Source organism: Aricia agestis, chromosome 17 (assembly GCF_905147365.1).
Source record: "Aricia agestis chromosome 17, ilAriAges1.1, whole genome shotgun sequence".
Lineage (NCBI taxonomy): Eukaryota > Metazoa > Arthropoda > Insecta > Lepidoptera > Lycaenidae > Aricia > Aricia agestis.
In genome coordinates this window covers 2,484,734-2,511,984 of record NC_056422.1, presented here as the reverse complement: position 1 = coordinate 2,511,984, position 27,251 = coordinate 2,484,734, and the positions used below count along the sequence as shown (strand labels likewise).

General features: G+C 37.1%; 1 protein-coding gene across 2 annotated transcripts in view; it reads right to left on the bottom strand.

Annotated features, from left to right (window-relative positions):
* Positions 1 to 16,023, bottom strand: part of LOC121735404 (rho-related GTP-binding protein RhoN-like) — a 96,363-nt gene extending 80,340 nt beyond the window's left edge. Inside the window, exon 1 of one of the 2 annotated variants that reach the window (XM_042126228.1) lies at positions 15,859 to 16,023. The gene's annotated coding sequence lies outside the window, so the exon portion shown is untranslated. The remainder of the gene's footprint in view (positions 1 to 15,858) is intronic. The other variant, XM_042126230.1, reaches the window with a different exon arrangement.
* Between the last annotated feature and the right edge of the window lie 11,228 nt (positions 16,024 to 27,251).

The following is a 27,251-nucleotide window of genomic DNA, read 5'->3' as shown; positions in this document are numbered from 1 at the left end:
AAGGGCGGTGTGGACTCCTCTTAAACGGGTTTTATGACGTTAAACTTCGGACATTGGGCGATCATAAGATAAAACTCGGATTTGCTGTGAACACGTTCAGTTTATGTTGATGAAATTCAACTCGGAAGTTGACGTAATTTTATACACGTGGGAGAGCCATGCTTCGGCACGAATGGGCCGGCTCGACCGGAGAAATATCACAGAAAACCGGCGTGAAACAGCGCTTGCGCTGTCATTCGCCGAGTGAATGAGTTTACCGGAGGTCCAATCCCCTATACCCTATTCCCTCCCCTATTCCCTTCCCTTCCCATCTACCCTCCCCTATTACCTCTTAAAAGGCTGGCAAGTGGCAACGCAATTCGATGTTATAATCGCGTTTTAAATACGTTTTGAGCCGGTTCAGTGTGCATTGAACGCGTTCCATTTCTTTGATGAAATTGCCCTTAATGTTCTTGGCATAGTAGCTCTGAACTTCTTGATAACTAACTAAACTTTTATCGTCAAGCAATTAAAAATGTTAACTCAAAGTTAGTGTACTACATAATTGATATTATAAGCTCGAGCCTTTTCCCGTAATAAATGTGCAAATTACTATAAATTAATTATTTATGTATATATGACACATATCATATACATAAATAATTAATTATTTACTAGATAACAAAAGTTTTAAAAATATACTTTAAATATGCTTATATGATTGTTTTTAATGAGCTACTATAGCACGTTTTGACATCATTTTATACGTGGGAGAGCCATGCTTCGGCACGAATGGGCCGGCTCGACCGGAGAAATACCACGTTCTCACAGAAAACCGGCGTGAAACAGCGCTTACGCTGTGTTTCGCCGAGTGAGTGAGTTTACCGGAGGCCCGATCCCCTACCCTATTCCCTTCCCTACCCTCCCTTATTCCCTTCCCTTCCCTACCCTCCCCTATTACCCTATTCCCTCTTAAAAGGCCGGCAACGCACCTGCAGCACTTCTGATGAGTGTCCATGGGCGGCGGAAGTTGCTTTCCATCAGGTGACCCGTTTGCTCGTTTGCCCCCTTATTAAAAAAAAAACATCAGGATCAAAAATTACATTGTCAGACATTGTCATGTGGACATGGTTTCACACAAAGTGAAATAATTATGAAAAAAATGTGTGGCACTCAGGGACTGCGTTAAAGCATAGCATTTTTATCAACATATGCAAAATTCATAATTCGCATACTAGACGCATCTAGACGTATGCGAATTATAAATTTTGCATCGCACGGATAGAGGTTTTTGTTGTTATTACGGAATTTCTTGATTCGGTCGGAGGGCAACTAACCCAAAAAATCAAACATCGTCCTTCTCTCTTCACACTCACCGTCTTTTATATGCCAGGTGAAAAAGGAGCGTCGTCCTTCATTTCATCGCCAAATTAGTTTTTTCTCAACAACTCGATAAAATAACATTTAAAAAATCCACTAGGTCGATTTTTCAATGATAGAATTTTATACAATATTATGTTAAAATATTAACTTTGTTCAATGCACGATTATGGCTTTATGGTTTTTCGAGAAAATTTTAAGATATCGTATTTTTGCTCAGATCGGATTCTTGGAAATATATTGTAGTACCTAATTTTAGAAAATGAAACTCGGCTCTTATTTTTAAGTACCTAAGTATAAAAATGAATTATAAAATTCGAAAATTTTGGGTTAGTCGCCCCCTTAAAGCCCGCGAATCGCGATAAAAGGTATACAATAGGTTAAAATATAATTTAAAAAAATCACCAATTCCAGCAGTGACCATTTTGATTAATCTGACCTCGTCAACCTTTCTCCTATCGAAATTTTAAATGTCACTCGATACTCAATTAAGTAAAGTGTCGGTAATTATTTCCAAAATTCGTCCAAGGTTGATCAGTATGCGGACAAATAAACTAGATTTCATTGCGAAAGTTTTGCGAAGTTTTACCCATGAATATAAGTGTAGGCTACGGGAGGAGGAATTTAGAATAAAATTCTAGATGTACGAGTTAAGTCACAGTATACTAACGGAAGAACACATTTACACTTTTCAGAAAAAACTAAAATAGAATTATCCGCCGACAATTCTCTTTTATATACGACTAGCCGTTTAACCGAGCTTCGCTCGGTATTCGATAAAACACGAATAAAATGACATTTTCTAAAAATGATTCCTAGCTAGATCGATTTATCGCCCCCGAAACCCCCTATATACTATGAAAATCGTTGGAGCTGATTCCGAGATTCCAATTATATATATATATATATATATATATATATATATATATATATATATATATATATATATATATATATATATATATATATATATATATATATATATATATATATATATATATATATATATATATATCTTAATATATATATTTCTTGTGTGCGTGTGTATGTGACTGAACTCCTCCTAAACGACTGGACCAATTTTGATGAAATGTTTTGTGTGTGTTCGTGGAGATTCGAGAATGGTTTAGATTTACAGTTTGGTCTACTGGAAAATGTTTTTTCAATTAATTTCTTATTTATAAGGAGTTGTTGATTTTGGAATGTTTTACATTAGATCCGGCGGACGGCGCTATCATCGCATTCAATATTATTCTATTTCAATTTTAGTTTGTCCTGACAGATGGTGCTACGATTAATTTGAAAAAAATTTTGTTATTCAATTCATGTGCTGATTAAAATATTAAATAAATAACACATAGGCTACAATTTTAACTGACTTTCAAAATGGGGGAGGTGTTATGTTCGTTTTCTTATATTCAACGATTACTCCGCCGTTTGTTAACCGATTTTCAAAATTTTTGTTTTGGTATATAGGGTATCATCCCAATTTGGTATTATATTCAGAAAAGTGGTGATCTGATGAAGGATCCATAAGTAATCGAGGGAACTCCTCAAAACTTATAGGGAAACATATGGTGACTTCGGTTTCGTGAGAAGTATTCTAAGCATATGCTACCAACAAGTAAGATTTTGCACCGAGATATACCTGGTATACCGTGGTTCGAAAGGTGCTGAGAGAATCCCTGATTCTTTATAGATACAAGTTTGGGAGTTTCGGCGTTGTTTTAAGAACAGAAAGCATATGCTACTATGCAAATTACATTCTTCATCATCATCATCATCATCATCACTACCATATTATACCATTTCATAGTCTTTTAGATCGAGACTCGAGTTTGTCAAGCGATAATTAAAAAGAATCTATATCTACCTAATATTATAAACCTGAAGAGTATGTTTGCTTGAACGCGTCAATCTCATAAACTACAGGTCCGATTTAAAAACTTATCTCAGTGTTAGATAGATCATTTATCGAGTAAGACTCATCATTTATCGAGAAGGTTATATTATATTATTACTCTAAGACTAATACGACAGAAGAAACTCAGGAAAATGTGGGAAAAACGGGGGAAATATTTTTTATGGGAAAATGTACCTACGGATTCTGTAAAATTTCTAATTTACGCGGGCGAAGCCGCGCGGGACATCTAGTCTTAATATATATATTTCTTGTGTGCGTGTGTATGTGACTGAACTCCTCCTAAACGACTGGACCAATTTTAATGAAATTTTTTGTGTGTGTTCGTGGAGATTCGAGAATGGTTTAGATTTACAGTTTGGTCTACTGGAAAATGTTTTTTCAATTAATTTCTTATTTATAAGGAGTTGTTGATTTTGGAATGTTTTACATTAGATCCGGATGGACGTTGCCATGGTGACATAATTATTTAGTCACTGCAATAATAATATGGGCGAAATACTTTATATGGCAAAACAACGTTTGCCGGAACAGCTAGTATATATATATATATATATATATATATATATATATATATATATATATATATATATATATATATATATATATATATATATATATACAAGAATGCTCGTTTAAAGGTATAAGATTAAAAAACAGTTGAATATCGAGGCGTCGCTTCGCCATAGACAAAAACTTATCTTCCTTTTCCTGAGAAACATAGACATTAAACTTTCTTTTTTACATATATGGCAAGGTGCAGTACGGTGGCGGTCGCGTCGCCAACAATAAGCATAGCAGTTAAAATTAATTACTTTGAATATTTTGGCCTCATTATTATCTTTATGGTCCGAATTTTATGTTCATAGTACTCATTATGTCAACTTATACTTCATGTAATTACTAGATCAAACAGCCCAGATTTTAAAGAAAAAAAAATGGCCATTGCTATGTCATGAAGATCTTCAGATAATGTTAGTAATGTGGAGAATTGATAATACTACTAAACTCATAGTACAATGACGAACTGCAGTGCATCAGTTATTGACGATCCGGCTGCAAGGACCAGGCCGCCATGTTTGCGCGTTAGTTGTGTTTTGGCTTTGTGCTGATGTATTACCCAGGTGAATACAATGATCGTAAATTCTAATGATTTCCTACACCAATTCTGTGCTCGGCTCTGTTAGAACTAGGATACCAGTGATAAATGACCAAATCCTGCTTCTAATTTCAAATACAGGTCTCTTGGATGTAACAAGGAAATACAACTGTATAATTTAGTGATTAACTGAGGCTTTATAATTATTTTTTATGAGATTTGGATTTTGAGAAAATAACAACAGTCAACACATAAATATGAATACTAATAATAAAAAAACCTGTCAGATAATACTAACAATAAGTCTTAAATATTTATAAAATTATTTAAACGGAATTTTACAGAACCACTGTTCAGTGTTCACAGCTCTAATTTGAACTAATTGTCTTTGTCGGCCTTGTGCGTTATCGTCAAGGCCAAGAGCCAAGAGAATGCGAATAACAGCAAATAGGATCCTTCTTTGTCGTCTACTTTTTACGTTTTAGATAGATGAATAGTGTTAAAATTACTGTGATTTATCCATCTATTTAATAAATACGAATCTAACATTTTGTTAGTCTCGCTAAAAGTTAACGCAAAAACAGCGGAACCGATTTAGCTAATTTTAGTATTGTAACAACCGTGGAAGTCCAGGGGTATGTGCGGTAAAAAAACACGAGAATAGCTTAAAAACTGCGATTAACCTGGACATCTAGTCATAATTACTATACTTAACATTAATGAATCTTGGTTGTTTGGACAATTTCGACAAGTAGGATAAGTGATAAGTGATAACCTGTGACCACGGCAGCGGAAAGAGCTTAGATTGTAGTACGTCGGAAATATTAAACAAAAGCAATTAATTTACAATTCGTAAGCATTTAAACCCGTATTGTGTTAAAGTTTATATGGATCTCAGTTACCTGTCTGCAGAATTTGCAAGCTATGTCCGGAACAAGCTGTCGCGAGTAAGCTGTAGCATGTAACATTGTAAGCTGCATTGTTCGAATATGCTGCATTCTGTTCGAACGTGTCCAAACTTGTCGACAAGTTTTATGTGTCCAATCACTGGGAGTTGGAAGTTGAAACTCATCTTGCGGGGTGCTTTGCAGCATTATAAATCCATGTTTTTTGGTTTAATACTCACCTTTTTCATTCAATTCTCGCTGTTTTTCATTCAACTTTTAAACGTTTAGGAATAGGAATATATTACCGCAATGTTTTTACGATAGAGGCAGCACCAGTAAAGACAGTCAATAAAAAGTTTTGTTCGATGTTTGACAACGTTTCTATCAATATTCTGATATGACTTGTATTACACAACATGTCGGATTTTAGTCGGATTATTTACTGTAGTCTGTATATTAAACAGAACAATAAAAACTATTATATGTTAGTAGCGTCCTCTGCTCCGAGTTCCGACCTTTATTTAATATTTCCTATCTTATATTTCCTATCAAGATTAAATAGGTAAAGCCCTATTACAAATATTAATTGCTCCGAGTAACGCAGTAACTTTCTTAAGCCATTCATCTTTTAGAATTTAGTTTTTCTCGTTTAGCCTCCCACGTTGCCCTAACAAGGTTTGTATTGAAGGTGGACAAATGCTTTTATTACACAAACGAAGTAAAAAATGAGAATAGAATAACAATAGTGCGTCGGAAGTACAGTTTACCTCGGAGCGCCTACGATTTATATTGGCGTCGTGGGAAGGAAGGCTAAGTTATGTCATCTTAGGGCATCACAGATGGCCAAGTTAAATATTTAATATTTACTGGGATACGAAGGAACGCCTCCGTGGTCTAGTGGTTAGAGCGTCGCTCTCGACTCCGGAGGTCGTGGGTTCGAATCCCGCGTTGGAAACATGTTATTTCCAAGTTTGGTTAAGACAATGCAGGCTGATCACCTGATTGTCTGACAAGTAAGATGATCCATGCGTCGGATGGGCATGTAAAAAGTCGGTCCTGCGCCTGATCTCTCGCCAGTCGTGACGGTCTTCCGTCCCACTGGGTTATGAGAGTAAAAGGAATAGAGAGTGCTCTTGTGTACTGCGCACACACTTGGGCACTATAAAATTACTCCTGCGTACCTGGCCTGGTTTCAATGAAACCGGCTGCCGTCACCGAAACCGGTGTGGGGAGTATTATTATTATTATTTACTTGGATAGGTATGGATGGGATTAACAAGAGTATGAGTGCAAAAATGCTCTTTTGACACTTTACAATATGATAATAGGGAATATTACGCAAAGGTCGAAACTCGAAGCAGAGGGCGCTACTTGCAAATAAAGACTACAGTATAATAATAATATTATATAATGTATATGTGGTAGGCCCCAGTAGCATCAACGTTCGGAAAGTGTTTGAAAAAAACCTACTTATTCTGAATAAAAAAAATTGACTTTGACATTATATTGATTTCGACCCTTTCATCATACAGTGGTAACGTGGGAGAGCCATGCTTCGGCACGAATGGGCCGGCTCGACCGGAGAAATACCACGTTCTCACAGAAAACCGGCGTGAAACAGCGCTTGCGCTGTGTTTCGCCGAGAGAGTGAGTTTACCGGAGGCCCAATCCCCTACCCTATTCCCTTCTCTACCCTCCCCTATTCCCTTCCCTACCCTCCCCTATTACCCTATTCCCTCTTAAAAGGCCGGCAACGCACCTGCAGCTCTTCTGATGCTGCGAGTGTCCATGGGCGACGGAAGTTGCTTTCCATCAGGTGACTCGTTTGCTCGTTTGCCCCCTTATTTCATAAAAAAAGAAACAGTAAATAATTCGACCATCAAGTTAATATATTCCGCTAGGTATATTAACTTTATGAATCCGACCAAAATCCGACATCTTGCACAAGTCATAGAATATTGACATCAACCGTTATCAAACGTCGAACAAATCTTTTTGTTTACTGTTTATGTTGGTGCTACCGCCTACCTCCAGCGTGAAAGCATTACAGTAATGCATTCCAAATAGAAGCCTCGTTACATACATGTTTATTGTTTAATGCAAATAAAATGACTGGCCGAATTTTGATAAAACATCAGTTATTCAACACCTACAAAGTCATAAACTGCCACTTGCGAGAAAAAACTTACGCAACGTGAACGAAAGTTACGAGGCAATAAAGTAGTTATGTAGGCCTACCAACACCAGGCTTTTAAAGTTAATCATGGGTTAAAGCTATCTCTCTCGTTTTTCTTAGTTTCGCTATTAGAAACAACCACGCTCGCGCTAACTTATAGTAAAACAGTGTGCCTTACACACGGGTGTCATATCATAACTCGTACAGCCTGCGAATTGCGATCGAAACAAAATTCGAGGCTTAAGAGGATACACCAGGGGCTAGAGAAATGAAAAAAAAGTACGTGTAATATCTATAGCTGTCTTACCTCAAGCCTATACCGCAGAACGCGATAGAGACAACTGCAGAAAATCCAGAAAATCAACGATTCGTTGTCCCCTGATTCCTTCTCCAAAACTTAACCGATTTGAGTACTTTTTTCATTAAAGATTAAAGAAAGGCTTGAGCTGTGTTCCTATGTTTTGCTTTTTTTTGTATAATCTAGCCAAATCTGTTTTCTGGACTTTTGAACATAGCGGAAAATCTGGCCATTTTTTTGGGTTTTTGAACGTTCATATCTTATTTAATAATTAAATTATGAAAAAAAAGAAAACATAGGGACATTGTATTAGTGGCCGTAGATATTCAGGAAAAAAATATAACTCTACTAGCATTATCCAGGGAGGAAACAGGGGACAACGTTTGTATGGAAAAAAGGGCGGTGTGGACTCCTCTTAAGAATCGGGTCCCAATCTATAGTCTATGTCATAAAGTGACATTATAATATGTATATTCGTGTTTCTATTCTTTCGTATTTCTAGATTTTCTACTGTGGCCATGCTAAGGCCGCTGGACGCCTCCGAATACTCAAACATAAGGGACCGCAACGTCTGGCGATGCGGTTGAACCACTGGTTGTTTATTACCAAAAGTCGTCGAAATTACCAAGAGTCGTCGAAACTCGAAACAAAAACGGCAAATTCAAACAAAGGCCTATCAGAAACAAAAGCCCTCAAAATATGGAACTAATATTCGAACAAATTCTAATAGGGCCCTTAACCGAATGTGGTTAAAACTTCCCCGCTAAACTATCCCTTGGGTAACGAAACCCTCTCATTGTCGGATATTAAAACTATTAGGAATGATTTGTACTGTTCAATTAAAATTAATTAAAACTTAAATAATGCTTTATGAGGGTTATCTAAACAAGATAGCCTTTCCATTCTCAATTTGTACATATTAGAAAACAACAAAATATCATCAAAATATTGTATTTTGTTGGTTTTTCTTCAGAAAGCCCAAGGATTTGGAGAACGCTTTTAAAAATGTAAGAGACCGACCGGAATTCAGTTTTCATTGCGGGTATATCACTCTGATAAATACATACAGGAGAAATATTTGTAATAAAAACATAATTTATTTATTTATTTTGATTCACCAACAGAATATGATCTGGTACATTTATAAGAAACAAACAATGGTAACCTATTGGTTAAATAACTTCCAATGACAGGTAAAAAACAGCACGCAATGGCGACAAAGAAATTAGTGATGAGATGAGATAGAGAGATGATACATAATATACATTTTCAATGCCCAACTATACTATGTGAGTAGGAACGATGACAAGGTCAAAGATTAGCGAATTTTTTTAATAAAATAAAGAAATCACGGTAAAAAATAAGTGTTCCCAAAATTTCAGCTTGATAGCATTTGTATTTTTTTTTATATGCGCCTTCAAAGTTGGATATTCAAGTCGAATTTTTTTTCAAATAAATTTCTTAATACTTGTACAATTCGATAACATATGCAATTAAAAGCAACTTTTGTTATGAAACCACTTTCATAAACGCAATATTTAATATACCTGTCGAACAAAGTTGTCTCCCGATGCGTACAAACTACGAAAGACTGACGTCATACTTTCGTAGCACTTTGTATGGAGCGTTTCGGGCAGGTTTTTTTATGAGATATTTGAATTGTCATATCTTGGTGAATTTTAAGCTATCAGAGTCATTCTTTCAACGGTGTTTCTATTTTTTAAGTGTCTTTCAATTACCGATAAGTAAAAAAAAATAGTCATCATGCCTATTGTTATACACTATCCCTAGAAACCTTGAACCGTTATATTATTCTCGCATATCAGGATCTACAAAAATATACAAAAAACCTTCAAAAACCATCATTATTCCGGTCTTTCATGCCTCGTCTGAAGTGCCTCGTCTAGACGCGGCGGTGAAAAGAATTACGCAAATGCGACTTTCTTATTGCTCGTAACGAGGAAGGTCGAAAGTTAGAGGTCGTAAATGTCTCTCTGCCCTTAATATTACCTAATAGATTATGAGTTCCTATGTGAGAGATAGAGTCTAGAGATATATATCTCTAAGTTGCAAGGAGGACTATTAGAAGGATATATTAAATGACTAGCTGCTTCTCGTGTCTTTGAGAGTGTACAAACTTTAATCGCCCCATTCCCGGTAGAGGTTTTAACGAGAGGTTTTATCTTGACGTTGTCCAATTAGAAGGCGTTAGCGAATAGATTAACATCAGTCAAAAACCCATAAAGCGAGCACCAGTGGTGGAATTTTGAGACAACCTTTATGAGTACAACCTTTTTTTATGAAATAAGGGGGCAAACGAGCAAACGGGTCACCTGATGGAAAGCAACTTCCGTCGCCCATTTACACTCGTAGCATCAGAAGAGCTGCAGGTGCGTTGCCGGCCCTTTAAGAGGGAATAGGGGAGGGTAGGGAAGGGACTGATAGCGGTAAACTCACTCACTCAGCGAAACACAGCGCTAGCGCTGTTTCACGCCGGTTTTCTGTGAGAACGTGGTATTTCTCCGGTCGAGCCGGCCCATTCGTGCCGAAGCATGGCTCTCCCACGTATATAACATACAACCTATTTACAACATAAGATGAACATATTGTGTTTGAAACAGTAATTTCTAGCTCTAACGGATTGACTCTTAGAGCTAGAAATTACTGTTCGACGGGTGCAAAGTAAAAAAAGTCATCTGCAATTTTGAGTTTTTCGTTTTTTTGTAGAAACTAGCTTAAAATATCATGTTCTACAACATAACAAAAACAAAAATTCAAATATCACCTTATTTCTGGTACTTTTGTCACGTAAAAGAAGACATCTACTCCTGTTTTGTGAAATTGCACGACGTAGATGCGGATAACTACCGCTGATCGTCTATACGCGGGACGCGCGGGGTTAATGTTATGCGGCATAAGCGGCTATCTGCCATATAGCTTTTTCTACGTTGCGATTGTGATTTAGATGTCTCAATTTACTTTTGTAAATTAGTATTGTTTGTTATGTTTATGAGTACCTTTCTATGTTAATTCTTATTGTTATTATATTAATTGACTTCTAATTTCTTTCTGTTATTTTTTACTGTTGTTTCATGTTCAGAAAGTCCAAAACAACTTTTTAAAGAAGTTGAAAGTTTCCAGAACATAAACGATAGATTTATCGAGCAAAATACTGTGTTGCCCGATGAAGAATTATTGAACTTCTATAGAAAACCTTGATGTATCAGCGATGAATACAAATGAATATAAGTTAACTTCGTAAGATAAGTCCCCATGATCTGAATACTCTGGGCCAGTCACACCAGTTCACTCTCAGTCTAAAATATAAAATGATTTTGAAAATTTGGATGTCGATTTAAGCAAATTATTAAATACGCCAACGCCCTCAGAATATAATTCATCACTTCAAGTCCGCCGCGTCCATTATCAGTATTAGATCAAAATATTATGTCTTTTTTATTAAACAGATAGTTTGATCTCATATAATCTATGACCTGCTTGAGTTTATTAACTCATATATCGAGCCATCGAGTATATTATCCCTCTCAAACTGTGAATCTTCTAAAGACAACACCATTGATACTTCTTCGGCAGTGGAGGCATCAAGTGAATATTCTACGCCTTCCTCGTTAAACGGTAGAAAAAGACGTCATCAGTTCAGTATTGATCTAAAGAAAAGGCGATTGAGAAATAAAGACACGTGTATTGACACATGACGTAAATTACGACAAAATTTAGGTAAACAAAATATGCAAAACATCATATTCCGGCATTTGCAAGTTTAACTGTAGCGCAAAAATATCTCGCGAAGTTTTCCTTTTAACTTATCTTTGACCGGTTTTAGGATCTCTGTGATCATGAAAAGCAATTGAGAAATCGTTGAAATAAAATTTCATTTTGTGTTCTGAAGAATCGTATACATCCCTTCGATGGTGTAAAACGTCCGGCGACGCTTATGATGTTATAATGAACCCATCATGATCACAATTCACAAGTGCCAAGTACAAAGACTTACTCGTAATAAGCCTCTGCCTAAATTATAATAATTTACAACATAGTTCCTGTACTGATAATGATACTGAATACTTTTTAAATTAGTTTTAAAGTAATTAAAGTATTGACACAGAATTTCATTTTTGTTGTGAGAAATTACGATTTGTACGAAAGTAAATGAATGATTCCTAAGTATATCCAAACTAATATTAAAATGGGAAAGTATGTTTGTTTATTTATTTATTTGTTTGTTTGTCCTTCCTTCACGCTCTAACTAAGAAACTAATCGTATTGTTTTTTGGCCGCCTATGTTACTAGGCTACTTTTGGTCTTGGAATAACATCATGTTTCTAAGGGAGCTTACAGGAATATTTGCATTTTACGCGATTTTCAAATTCCACGCGAGCGAAGCCGCGAGCAAAAGCTAGTATTTCATATTTTAACTTCCTTCTAAATCGTGCACCTTCCACCGAATCGACAACGTAGAAAAAGATATCTACGCAATTATGGTCTGAACTTGGTGTTTTTAAGGTGTAAAACGGGCATTAACTACATATTTTAATAATATAAAGTGTTACACTTTACGTAGGTACTGATAATCGCACTAGTAATCGGTAAAAATACTTTAATAAATATAATTTTTAATTCCCACGTAGAAACGACCAAGTGGTAGTTAACTCAGTTGTCATATTTTCAAGCGCAATGTAGATGCAGACAACTACAATATCTCGTAAATTAAACAGAAATAGAAGAAATTAAATATACATGTGGATTAATTTATAAATAATGAAACAACGATGAAAATTTCAATAAATTTTATTGGAAATTGACAAAATGGGAGCATTTTTTCCTATTATGCGCTCTCCTGAAAAGTAGCTGTTTTGTAGATGACTCTTTTTACTTTGCACCCGTCGTGTTATTCAATAATATGCTTTGCCTTTTATGACAACCCATTATTCAAATTTCAAGTACGGTATCATAAAGGTAATCGAATGACAGGCTGTTCCATCCTCGCCTCCATAACAATGTCACGTGATCCATCCTTGTATGTACGTAATATAGAGTCTGGCAAGCGAAAGATGAGACTGGAAAAAGGCGGCAAATTAAAAAAATCGACGTATAACAACCCTGTCTATAGGCGGCATTGAAGTGTTGTTCTACGAACTATGAAAAATAAAAACTAAGAAACCATATTACTCGTAGTTCGTAGATCAAAACAATAATTCCGGGTTGTTATACGTTGATTTTTTTTTAATTTGCCGCCTTTTTCCAGTCTCATCTTTCGCTAGCCAGACTCTACCATCGAGGAAATTGATTCCTAGGCAGTTGACAGACCAACGTCATTTGTCGGACCATGTCAATTCAATGTTATTTGTGATCTGACGGCTGGGTTTGACGTAACGCGACCCCCCCCCCCCCCCCGCGTTACGTCAAACCCATCTGTCTAGGAATCAATTTCTCGGATAGTACTTAATCCCTTAATCTACTCGTCCTTGCCTCCATTCCTAATTCCTTCAATGTTGATGATGCGTTGATGTCAGATTTATTTTTAGAATAATTGTGTCGGTACTTATGACAATTACTGTATCGTGTTAAATTACTTTAATACCTAGATGATGAAACATGATGAGTTGATGACAGATGAGTTCAGAGTGTCTGATAGACTTTACCGAGTCATTTACCACTTCTTTTGTACTTTTTCTCGGGATGATAACCATTCCGTTGTTTCCAGGGAATCAAAGCATGTCCAATGTTCAAACCATAGGTATTTCAACAAAATCCGTTACTACGGGTTATGAATTATACGTGAAGACTAAAGACGTAACAGACAGATGGACAGATAAACAAACGAACACATTATACACATACTTATTCAATTTTATAATATTACCAAGTAGTGACCAGTACCTGGGATAAGAGTAAGGACACAGGTATTTTTGTTCAGAAAATAATTTGGGAATACGTCGTTCTTCCGTAAATGTTTTAAATCAGAAGTACGTACCCGCCGGTACTTCTGAATTCTGATTTATATTACGGATTTTAACTAGCAAGGTTTTACCTTTACCATACACATTTTATAGCATATCATTAAAAAAAATTCTTCGTTCTTCAGACAATAATTAGGTTCGATTTCGACACAATAAGCTTTCTAACGCAAGACAATGTGTCTCGTACCCTGAATGTCCATCCACCATATCATCTACACGCAAGCGTCTGACAACTAATAAGGAGAGGAGACGGTCGATTGTTAAGCGGATGTAGTAGGCACTGTAGCTATATCCGGTTTACATGGTTTACTTACTGCCGCACTCAGACAACTGAGTGGAGCATTAATTAGGTACTTACATCATAAATGTAATTGATTCAAAATTTTGACATAAGCCCCATACATTATCATTTATCTGTCAAACTGACTAGGACGAGTCGGCGCATGAGTACCGAAAACTATTCCACCTCAATTTTTTTATGCGATCCTCTTCAAATTGCCCTCCTGATGATATAAATGCATGTTGCCAGGGCGCAACCCGGTGCCATATTGTTTAAACACACATTGTTTGAACAATTGCAAGGAATTATTATTTTTCAACCGGACAATTTTTTTTTAATATTTTTTATTGAAATACCAATAAAAAAGGTTCTATGACTTTTTACGATAAAGTTAATATTTTTAAAGATATGAATTTTTAAAGGTTCAAAAAACCTCAAATTTGGGTACTTTCGACCGATGAAAAATATATTTAAAAAAATAATAATATTAAAGTAATATATTTTTTTAAATTCTATATACAATAGTTAATAATATTGTTATTAGAGATTTCAAAAAATTTCATTGTATATATCTTTTTTTTAACTTAGCAAAAGTAGACAAAAATTGTGTTTTTGTATGGGATTAAATAATTACTTTATTTTAGTTTTATTAGTAATTATTAAAGCACAAACATAATTTAGGATTTCGTGAAATTTGCACTTGAAAATCAAGTGCCTCGCTGTTACTATTATTGATTACGAGCAAAAAAGGCCAAAAAAATCACGTTTCTTGTATGGGAGCCTCCCTTATATATTGTGTACCTACTATAACTATATTCTTTGGCACGCTAGAGCGCTTTAGGTCCAAAATTTCTAGGCTTCAAACTTGCGAGGTATCGTTAGATTCATCTTTCGAGAGTGACATTGGTACACCGTAAATCCAACTTGTTTTTCTTTTTAAAAATTGGGTTAATAACTAGGTAAGATAAAGTCCCGGTTTCTTAACGTTTTTGTTTTTAACGTTGGCTCTGCCCTCTGGGCTCATGTCAAAACAGTAACCAATCACCAAAACTGTTGAATAAACTTCCGAGTTCTGTCAAATAACCTCAAACCCGGCAAAATATTTTTTGTAATTTTGAGTAGGTAACTGTAGAAATAGAATACAGAGCGAAATACACAGCAATCATGATAAAGGCGCAGACCTACTAGGTATATAAGTTGTAAATTGTAATGACACCCATTATCGTTATGTACACGCACGTTTTAGCTAGGTAGGTAGTAACTAGTAAATAGAAGATTTAATCTTTGCTAGTAGGTAAGTAGTAACTAGTAAGTTATTACTAAAACACTAAATTACTAAATTTATTTGTATAATGAAGAATCTAAAGCTTATAAAATAGTAAAATATTATGCAATGCAAAAAAATGCGGGTAGTTTTAAAAATTAATGAATAGTTTTGAGTAACCACATCTTTTGCGTATATTTTATTTTCCACAAATTGGGCAACAAAATAACAAACAAAAATATTTTTAACAAAAATAGTAAGTATGGAGCTTAGAATTTGTGTTTTAACACTTTTCCTTGGTATTTAGATGATCGATCATGATTTAATGGTTATTGGTGCATTGGAATGTGAACGGGATGAGAAATCCGAGACGAAACTCATTGTTTTGAATTCGGACGGTGCAATGAACCTTCGATCCTAGCCGAGGTACATTACTGCGATAGCAATTTTGTGCTACTAAATACTAAACAGCTATACAGCATCCTACATAAACATACGATCCAAATTCTTTCCCACGGTTGACCGGACGAAAAACAAGTTCGATCACTAAAAGGAAATCGCTTATGTCCGAGTAATTAAGCAGGTCGACTTACCTCGCAAAATGTCCAATCACAGAGCACAAAATCACGCACACATTAACAAAAACTTTTGCAGAAAAGTGTTATAATGTCATTTTAATTGTCGCGTTCGAAATATGAGTGGGAGCGCGCGATACGTGCTTCCCCTTCGGCGGTCTGAGCGAAACTGAGCGGAGCGGAGCTGCCGGTGCGGGGTGCCCGCTGCAGCGCTCGCCGGTTGTGAATGTGGAATGTCGTACGAAATACCCATTCAGGTATGATACAGACAGATCATTCAAACGAATATCGCACTTAATTATATTGTAGCAGCGATAATAATCGTGTAACGTTCGAGTGGTGATAAGGCTGCGTCGATATCAGCCCGGTACAGGAGCTCAGTGTCTAGGACTAGAGAGCGAGATGGAACATAAAATAGCATACGGCACGAACGAGATGGTTGCAAAGTACGAGAGTTCTTATTTTTGCATTAACCGACTAAAAGGAGATATGAGAATACCTACTATCTATTAATTTTAAATTTAATAATTGAAATCGCATAATAAGTTCTATATTATCTTTCTTTACTATTAGAAAGAGCTACAATTTTATCTCAACAGGAAACTGCCTATCAGAACTTTACTTATTATGGAACTAGGAAGTAATTTAATTTGTATCACATTCTGAATCTGTGTTAATTTTATTCATATAACATATTACATAAAACATACATATTAAATTAATGAATTGTGTAATTTTATGTCCGGTCAGTATGTTAATCTATACTAGCAAACAAAAGTTTGTCTGTCTATCAGTTACCTATAGGCTATGAACTATCAGTCTATATCAGTTCAGTTACCGCTTTTAGATACATATTACCTACTGAATTGGATAAAATTTGCCGAGAAAGGACATACGAGTAGCTCAGTTCTTTTTAGAACAAATGTACTTACAGATAAATTTTTACGCTTTTCGTGACAAGACGATAGCTTGGGCGAATTTAAATATTTTAAAAGCAGGGTAATCTACAGCCGCGTACATTTGACAAAAATCTTGTTAAATAAACACTGAATATTTCAAAACGTCCCCAAACTACCCTTAGGCGTACTGGCGACTAGCGAGCGATTTGAAAGCGACGCGACTGCGCAGCGTATACGCCGCGATGACGCCGCGATTGCGCAGCTTGCACGCAGCTTGCCTTCGGCGTTTTGGACACTCAGCAGCAAAATGGATTCTGACGTCACTCCCTAGACCAGTCTACTATATATTATAATAATAATATGTGTAGACGAGTGTACAAAATGGCGTCCACGCCACGCCACGACGACGCTGCGCTGTCGCGACGTGCACGCCGCGCAATCGCGGCGTGTGCGCTGCGCAGTCGCGTCGCTTTCAAATCGCTCGCTAATCGCCAGTGTGATAAGGCACTAAAGTAAGGTAGAAGATGCTTTCTGTTGCCTTGACATATTCGCTTGACATGCATTTTAAAATACTAACATGGAACGACTACACAGACATAACATTATAGCTACTCAATTTATCTAAACGTTATTAAGATCAATTTGGAACTGAATTCTTAATCGATCCAACTGCAATATAAATAATATGTAATTTGATATAATGTAGTTAGAGCATTAAGCCAAGCAGCTTTAATGCTATAAGAATGTAGAGCAAGTCGTTTCGTTGAAATGTAGAGTCAATGTCATTATTTCTTAAATGATGATAACTTTCAACGCATTGACAATGTGACGTAACATTTAAATTACAGCTTGAGGCTTTCCACCAGAACCACAATAGACATAACTACCAGTAGTTCGACTGCAAACAAACGGACAGGTTTCAATATCTGTCAGATTCGTCGGGTTTCACTAGGATTATGAACGGAATGTGCCCCGCGCTGGCTGATACAATTTATTTTTAAATATTTAAAATGAAAATTTCAAAATTGGATTCTGTCAATTTTAATCGCATGTGCCAAAACACAAACAACAATACGACCAAAGAGGAACACGTCCATCGAATATGTCATGTTATTAAATTCGTAGGTAACAAGTTAACAACCCTAGCGACGATTTTCGTCAATTATGACGTATTAACGTCAAATTTAAAAATTTCAACATCAGTTCTAAGTCGGCATACTCTATCATTCTGTCTACTCTATGTTCCCGTGAAATTACTTATTTATTAAGTACTACAGACTAAAAGACATGTTATTACTTATTAACTTATTACCATATTCTATTCCAAAATTCTCTATCAACACTTTCTAGTTTCTACCCATTTAGCGCTAACCAACTGAACATACTCAGCGTGAAAGCGACAAAAAATAGAGGCATCCCGTTCCCACGAAAAAAACATGTGAAACACATACCTGCTTCAAATATTTCATCTCAATTATGCGGCAAAAAAGGGTCATTCATAGGGACTCTTATCTAAACGCCCTTAGAAGACCGTTACCGAGTCATGGGGCATTTGTGCTTAGAAATGCGCCTAGGTAACAAATTAGAAAATCTTGCTTTGTACGTCTCGTGAATTTAAAGTCAGAGCGCTAAATATTATTATTTGTACGAAATGTTAATTGTCCGGCCGTGGTCCGGCCCGTCTCGCCCCTGCTGCGTAGTGCGTATAGTGTCGTTTAGTACAGTCTCACCTTTACTAGTGAGTAGTGACCACGGTAGTGACCTGTGCTGACAGCAGTTAAGGTGACGCCGCGTTAAAGTAAATCGTGTTGGATATGTTTTAGATTGCTTTGTATGTTGTATGTTTAGATTGCTTTGTATGTTGTATGTTATATGTTTTAGATTGCTTTGTATTTTGTATGTTTTCTATGAGAGGCCGGCCCGGCCTCAGAAAACAAACAATGGAACCGCAAAAATGGCAAGGGCGTAAGCGACAAAATGGTTTTTGTCGCGTAATTTAAAAATCATAAATACATCCATACTTCCATACTAATATTATAAATGCGAAAGTGTGTCTGTCTGTCTGTTTGTCTGTTACCTCTTCACGCTCAAACCGCTGAACTGATTTTGCTGAAATTTGGCATAGTAGATATTTTGAGTCCCGGGAAAGGACATAGGATACTTTTTATCCCGGAAAAATGTACGGTTCCCACGAGATAAACGAATGTTTGCGCAACGGAGTTGCGGGCATCATCTAGTTTCATACATATAAGCTATGGGCAAATTAAACTGTATGCTTGAACCAATCTATGTACTTTTAGAAGCTTAAATCACTCTCCTCTGTTGGCAAAACAGGAGTCCCTTTTTTTACATAGGTCTTTTTGATTGATTATTATGTGTTATAAAAGTTGGCCAATCGTGTTATGCTATGGGTAATTCAAAGACAAAGACATGATGAATACTGACAATTAACTTTAATTTTTTAGCTAAAGCTAAAAAATTAAATTGACTAAAGTCATTGCTGAGAAAATCGATGTAGCTACAGCCAAATTATTAAGGCGTCGCCTTAATACCTGCCGCTTTAAAAGAACCTTTGAATCACGGTAAAATTACAATATAATATTACAATGATACTGCACTTGGACCGATTCATACAAAATTCACATTACCGCTGCACGTGACCATGGCGCTCTTGGTCAACGAGTTGCTGGCGTTTATCCAGCACGCCATCGACACTATGGACGAGGTCAGCATCATGCAGATCTGCAAGTCCTCCATCTCCAGCGAGGAGATTTGCAAGGGCAAGCAGCTGCTATACGAGACGCTCGGACAGAGCGCGAATATGCCGTCGTGACGAAGAGACGGAACGGAAAGGAGCGTGCAGGACAGCATCTCCCTGCTGAAGCAGACGGATCCTGATGATGTGCCGGCTTTTGTGGCAAAGGAGCTCCACAAGATGCCACCCGTCACATTGGACCACGTCGACGTCGTCAGCCTACTGAAGGACATCAGGTTCCTGAAGGAAGAGCTGGCCGGAGTTCGAGGTAGATTGCAGGCATCAGAGTCTACGATCAGTGACTTACGTATTGAATTATCGCAATTAAAAAGTGGTCATTCAATATGTAGGTCACCTGATGCTGATGCCGCATTCGTCACTACTCGTCGTGGCGCGCAAGCGAGCACGTTTAGCCCGTCAGCATTATCGGACGGATCAACGAACACCGCCGCTCCCCTCCCGGTTGCGCCGACCCCGAGTCCTCAGGCGACTCAGAAAAACTTTGCGACTGTTGCTGGTCGCCCCGCACCTCCCCCGCGGGCGAAAACTAATGAGGCAAATGAAAGCCGCAAGGCTCCGAAGAGTCGCGAGACTGAGAGCCGCAAGGCTACGAAGAGCCGCAAGGTGGAGTCTTCTCGGCTTGGCAAGGACGAAGGCAGGAGGTGCGATGAGGAGGGCTTCATACTGGTGGAGAGGAGGAAGAAGCCCGCCGCCCGCAACCATCGCGGCACCGCACCATATGTACCTGAGCTGCGTCTGCGGAGCGAGGTCCCCGCGACGCCCCTGTACATATCCCGCCTGCACTGGTCCATGGAGGTCCAGGACGTCGTGGACTACATCCAGAAGAAGACGACACTGCGCCTGAGGGTCGAGCGTCAGCAGTCTCGCCACAAGGTTAACTTTAGCTCCTTTGTGGTGAGAGTACCGACGAATCTTCTGTCGACTTTCGAGGCGCCGGAGTTCTGGCCGATGGATGTAGTCTATCGGAGGTTCCGGAGGAGACTCCGGAACGAAGCGAGTCACGTCGCCGGCAAAATGTGACAGTGTTAGTTTTTAAGTATATATAAAATATGTATGTTAGTTTTAAGGTATTTACTATATAATTATATGTAGATTTAAGGTATTTGTTATATGGGCCTCTGATGCCTGAATTAAATGATTTGATTTGATTGATTTGATTTGAAAAATCAGTTGAGTATAAATGCGTGCCTGTGTTTGGTTTCTTCCGTAATCTAAAGTTACATTTGCATTACTGATTACATTACACAATAACATTACATACACGTACACCTAATATGAATAATGAAGATCGATAAGACAAAAGTTATTAGGCGTAAAACATGCAAAATATAATAATTATGTATGTGTAATACACATACATAATTATTATATTTCGCATTTTGTGTATTGTGTATGCCTGGAAGAAATTGCTATGTAGTAATAACGCCTTTGTGTGTTGTCGCCATTTTATGTCTTTTTATTTTATGTATGTTGTTATTGTAACTGTGATTGTGCACAATAAAGTATTCATTCATTCATTCATTCATATGTAATCACAATATGATGACGCTCGGAATTTCGTTGCACCAAAATTCGTTTAGTGCCAGAAACCGTACCGCACATTTTCCGGGATAAAATATCCTATTATCCCTTTCCCGGGATTCCAAGTATCTCCATACAAAATTTCAATAAAATCGGCTCAGCAGTTTGGGCGTGAAAAAGTAACAGACAGACAGACACAAATATACATTTTGAATAGCAATAGTCTCTCTTGGACTGTTATGTGGTGTCTCAAGTGTTCACTCTTATTTCCGCCAAACACGGAAACGAAAACAACCCCGATTCAATACTTGAATAGGTTCGTCAGAGATGAACGGAAGTTTTTATGAAAAAGATAAACCCAAATTTTGTAGCACTAAGCGGGCTGATAATGATGAACTGTTATAGTAAGCACATGCTCGGTCAGATTTCAAACTGAAAAAACTCGATCAAAATCGGTGCAGCCGCTTGGACGATGCTACGGACAGACAGTACAGACATATACATACAGACAAACTTATGACACCCCTTTTTGATCGGGGGTTAAATATCGCATTATGTCTGAATCCGAACGCCTGAAAACATTTAACCTATATATATTACTAGACATTCCGCGCAGCTTCGCCCGCGTAAATTAGATATTTCATAGACATATTAGTCCACAAAAAATAGCCTATGATCCTTCACTTCTTATCTGTGCCAAATAACAGAAAAATTATTAGTATTAAGTATAGATACACATGAAATATATTATTTTTAACTCTTATTATGCGTGTCACCAATAATTTTCCGATACCCTGTTTTTACATTTTCCACGTTCAACTAAAAGTTTAATTAAATCCATGTTTTGATTGCTGTCGTAAATATTTGTGTCGATGTGTGTTCAGCTAGTTTGTTAAATCACTGGATTTTTAACTGATATAGTTAAGTAATTCAAAATTAAAATGGCTTTATACGAATTCTCTGAAATCCTGTGCGAATTTTGTACGTGCTGTGCAAATATCCTACTAATATTATAAATTCGAAGGTGTGTCTTTAACCTGTAACCTCTTCGGAACCTCTGATGGAAAGCAACTTCCGTCGCCCGTGGACACTCGCAGCATCAGAAGAGCTGCAGGTGCGTTGCCGGCATTTAAGAGGGAAAAGGGTAATAAGGGGAGGGTAGTGAAGGGAAGGGAAGGTAATAGGGGACAGTAGGGAAGGGAAGGGAATAGGGGAGGGAACGAAAGGGAATAGAGTAGGGGATTGGGCCTCCGGTAAGCTCACTCACTCGGCGAAACACAGCGCAAGCGCTGTTTCACGCCGGTTTTGTTAAATAAAAAAAATACACCCATATTTTATTTTAACTACACTACATTACGTTTTCTTGCGCTGTTTCTTAGAACCCTTGCGTGGTTTGGGCGTAGTAGTTTTGTAGTACAAGAGACCCTCGTCTTCCCCTTGGTAAAGGGGGGTCCTGTAGTCCAGCTTGGGCAGGATGAGGTCTCCGGTGTAGCCTGGAGACCCTGGATGGACCAGTTGCACGTCCATCACCAGAGCTGAGTCTGCGAGCTGGTACGCTGCAAAGTTAGGTTTTTTACAAAAGTATCATAATACTTTTATTATATTTTACTAGATGACTCCCGCAGCTCCGTTGAGCCAAAATTAGTTAATCGCGCGAGAACTGTAAAATATACTGTCCTTTCCCGGGACTTAAAGTATTTTTATACCGAATTCCAGCAAAATCGGTTCATCGGTTTGGACGTGAAGAGGTTATAGGACAGACAGACACACTTTCGCATTTATAGTAATATATTAAGTATGTATACTGGATAGATGAATTTTTTGTAGACTTATCATGCCCCTACTTTAGAAGTTAGAGGGGGGACACACACATTTTACCACTTTGGAAGAGTCTCTCTCGCAAACTATTCAGGGGGCCTATTATGAGCTCTTAAATCCATTCACTTTACGTCCTTATACAGTCAGTATAAGGACGTAAAGAGAATGGATTTAAGAGCTCATGATAGAGGCCCAGGTTAGAAAATAATGATATTAGGAACCTTAATTATAATTAATAATAAAATTAAAATAAAGTAAATGAGCTCCCATACAAAAACACAATTTTTTGTCTACTTTCGCTCTATATCGGTACGGAACCCTTCGTGCTTGAGTCCGACTCGCACTTGGCCGATTTTTTCCCCTCATGTCCCTTTATTCCCTTTAATCTTTAAAATTACGCAACGAATTTTGATGATTCTTTTAGTGTTAGATATCCAATTTATCGAGGAAGGCTATAGGCTATATTTTATCACGCTAATTCTTATAGGAGCGAAGAAATGGAGGAAAATGTGGAAAAAAACGGGGAAAATTATTTGAAAGGGCTAACTTGAACGCGCTAATCTCAGGAACTACTGGTCCGATTTGAAAAATTCTTTCAGTGTTAGATAGCCCATTTATTAAAGAAGAGTTCACAGCTATATTTTATCACGCTAAGACTAATAGGAGAATGTGGAAGAAACGGGGGAAATTATTTGAAAGGGCTTATATCTCGCGCTGGAGCAATTTTTATGTTATTTGGCACAGATAAGAAGTAGACCACGTGAAGGATCATAGGCTATCGATTTCAATCATTTTTTCAGTGGCGACCGATTTTAATAATTTTTTCAGTAGTTACCCGTGCGACGCCGGGGCGGGTTGCTAGTAATATATAAAGAAATTCTGGTTTATTTCTTCCATTGTATATTTTTAATTTTATTCTTTTTGATCATTGAAATCACAAAAAAATTGTGTTTATAATTAGTCGTAAATTAAAAAATTACACAATAATCAAAACTTACCGAACATAAAGAGTAAACAAACACATTTTATACGGAACATATTACAGAATAATATATGGCTGCCATTCGGCGTAGCATATTCCACTATCGACAATAATTGTGTTTTCCGATCCATTGATTCTGTTTCCTTTTGCAATCATTCAGAAAATTAAAAAGCTAATATTTCATTGAATCGCATTTAGATTGTGTTAAATGATAAACCACTTTGCCACCCTGAGTTAACTGTTCTTTATTAAGTACTAGCTGTTTGACCGAGCTTTGCTCGGTATTCGATAAAACACAAATAAAATGACATTTTATAAAAATGATTCCTAGCTAGATCGATTTATCGCCCCGAAACCCCCTATAAACTAAATTTCATGAAAATCGTTGGAGCCGATTCCGAGATTCCAAATATATATTTATATATATACAAGAATTGCTCGTTTAAATATATAAGATATAGTTAAAGTTAATAAGTGCAACCCAACCTTAGACAACTTGCATTCATTGATTCCAATAATTGCTATGTTTATAATATTATTATGTATTACAAAATCTCAAAGTTTTTAAGATTTTATGTCCTTTTTTTCTCATAACAAAATTCATTCTCCATTCCGCTAGGTACCTATATTAACTTTATGACCCTGAGCGAAACCAATTGGTGAAGTGTGAACTATATTTCAATATGTTACTTTAAATTATGTTGCTGACAGACATGATTGGTGTCGTTGTCGGCTATTCCTCGTCAAAGGTGCTCACAACTAACAAGGATCGGATGGAACAAAATTAAAATACTACCTAGGTTGTTGTTTTCATTGCAGTAAAATTATAATCTAATATATAAAAATAAGTCGGGTTTTCCTTCCTGACGCTATAACTCCAGAACGTACTAACCGATTTCCACGGTTTTGCATTCGTTGGAAAGGTCTCGGGTTCCGTGAGGTGTATAGAAAAAAATCAGAAAAAACTTCAAGAGAAAAGCAGGAAAACAGGGAAAAACATTTTATGGCAAAACAACGTTTGTCGGGACAGCTAGTGTTGTATAATATGCACCTGAGCAAGAAAGAGAGAGAAAACATACTTATTTGTTTTGCTTGGAAGTTGCCTGTCATATTTTCTTTTAAGTGGGCCCCTAGACCAGTTTTCCCAAAGTGGGCCATAACGCCCTCTTGTGGGCGCTGAAGGTCTAAAAGGGGACCCGTGTGTCATGTGTGGGACCCAGAAAAAATGGGGGCGTGGTATAGAGGCTTGGGAGGTGAATTATTTCATCAGTATTCATTTTAAATTGAAACAATGGGGGCGCCAAAACCTAATATTTTGTTCTCAAAGTGGGCAGTTATAGACTGCCCTAGACGATCAATTGTATTGTGCAATATCACGCTTCAATTTTATTGAACAGTTTATTTGACAATGATAAGGCGCGCGTTGATCAATATCAACCCTAGAGCCTAGAGGGTCAATAATAACATTACGCAATACGGTCTACGTGATATAAAATTGCTCGTCTAGGGGCCCGCTTAGATGTTTTTCCTGTCATGTGGGCAGCACGCGCGCGGCCTCCGCATGTTGTCACTCGCATGCGGACCAGATCCGCACGCAGGTGATCCACCATTTTTTCTGGCAACACGTATGCCAGAAAAAGGGGACTTAAACATACATTCACAAAAATATAACGTCTAGAAACAAATAAAGTAACTCACGTTGAATTCACTAAATCTACATAACCTTTCAATAAATTCAGAATCATTGGGATTCTGAATTTATTGAAATTGAATTGAAAAATGAAACGTAAAGTAGTTGTGAAAAGTTGCGCTACAAATAAACACCCGTCACTCCGGGCTTTCATCGGCTTACACTCTTAACAAAACTTCCCTGTTCGTTGAAATTAAAACTAAAATACTTACCAATATCTGAAGGTAAAAATATAAAACAAATAATGTAGTACTTACCATTATTTGTTTTATTTTTTTACCTTCATTTTTAGGCTTTGCATAATCTGTAGCAAAAAGATAATAATAATAGCTCCCACACCGGTTTCGGTGACGGTTGCCGGTTTCAGTGAAATCAGGCCAGCTACGCAGGTGTCTAGTGCCCAAGTGTGTGCGCAGTACACAAGAGCACCCTCTATTCTTTTACTCTCGTAACTCAGTGGGACGACACGACGGGCGAGAAATCAGGCGCAGAACCGACTTTTTACATGTCCATCCGACGCATGGATCATCTTACTTACCAGACAATCAGGTGATCAGCCTGCATTGTCCTAACCAAACTTGGATTTTACATGTTTCCAACGCGGGAATCGAACCCACGACCTCCGAGTCAAGAGCCGCGCTCTATACCACTAGACCACGGAGGCGTTAAGAGGATACCACAGCGGCTAGAGAAATGAAAAAAAAGTACGTGTAATATCTATAGCTGTCTCCCTTACCTCAAGCCTATACCGCAGAACGCGATAGAGACAACTGCAGAAAATCCAGAAAATCAACGATTCGTTGTCCCCTGATTCCTTCTCCAAAACTTAACCGATTTAAGTACTTTTTTCATTAAAGATTAAAAAAAGGCTTGAGCTGTGTTCCTATGTTTTGCTTTTTTTGTATAATCTATCCAAATCTGTTTTCTGGACGTTTGAACACAGTGGAAAATCTGGCCATTTTTTTGGGTTTTTGAACGTTCATATCTTATTTAATAATTAAATTATGAAAAAAAAGAAAACATAGGGACATTGTATTAGTGGCCGTAGATATTCAGGAAAAAAATTATAACCCTACTAGCATTATCCAGGGAGGAAACAGGGGACAACGTTTGTATGGAAAAAATGGCGGTGTGGAATCCTCTTAAAGCCAAGCCAGCAAAACAATACAGAATTTTATGCTCAATACCCGTTCAGTAATACTCCTCATATTGGTACCATATGACTCTAACGTTAAGCAAGAAAGGCGTTAATTAAGTTCGAAAAAGCAATTCCAATAATAATATTCACTACTTACTCAAATGACTGGCTTACCCTATACAAAAGTTATTACAGAAACAATATTTTTTAATTTAATATTCGTATTAATATTTTATGTATGTATCTAAGTATTTATTATAGTGAGTATATATCTATATAGTATTAATAATTATATATTTAATAATATACGTATATACTTAAATTTTTCGTCCCTATTTCTGAAACAAATAACTATACTTCCGCTTACATTAAAGTTCTCCAGTTAACACAAAGGTTGTCTGGAAGAAATCGCTTTTAGCGATAAGACCGCCTTTGCCCACATATTTAAATAACTGTTTTAATTTAAGCTTGTGTTTTGTGTAATTTTTTGTATTTGTGAGCAATAAAGTGTTTTATTATTATTATAATAATATGTCACATATTAAAACGTTTAGCCATAATATAATCCATCCAAGGCACTTACCAAA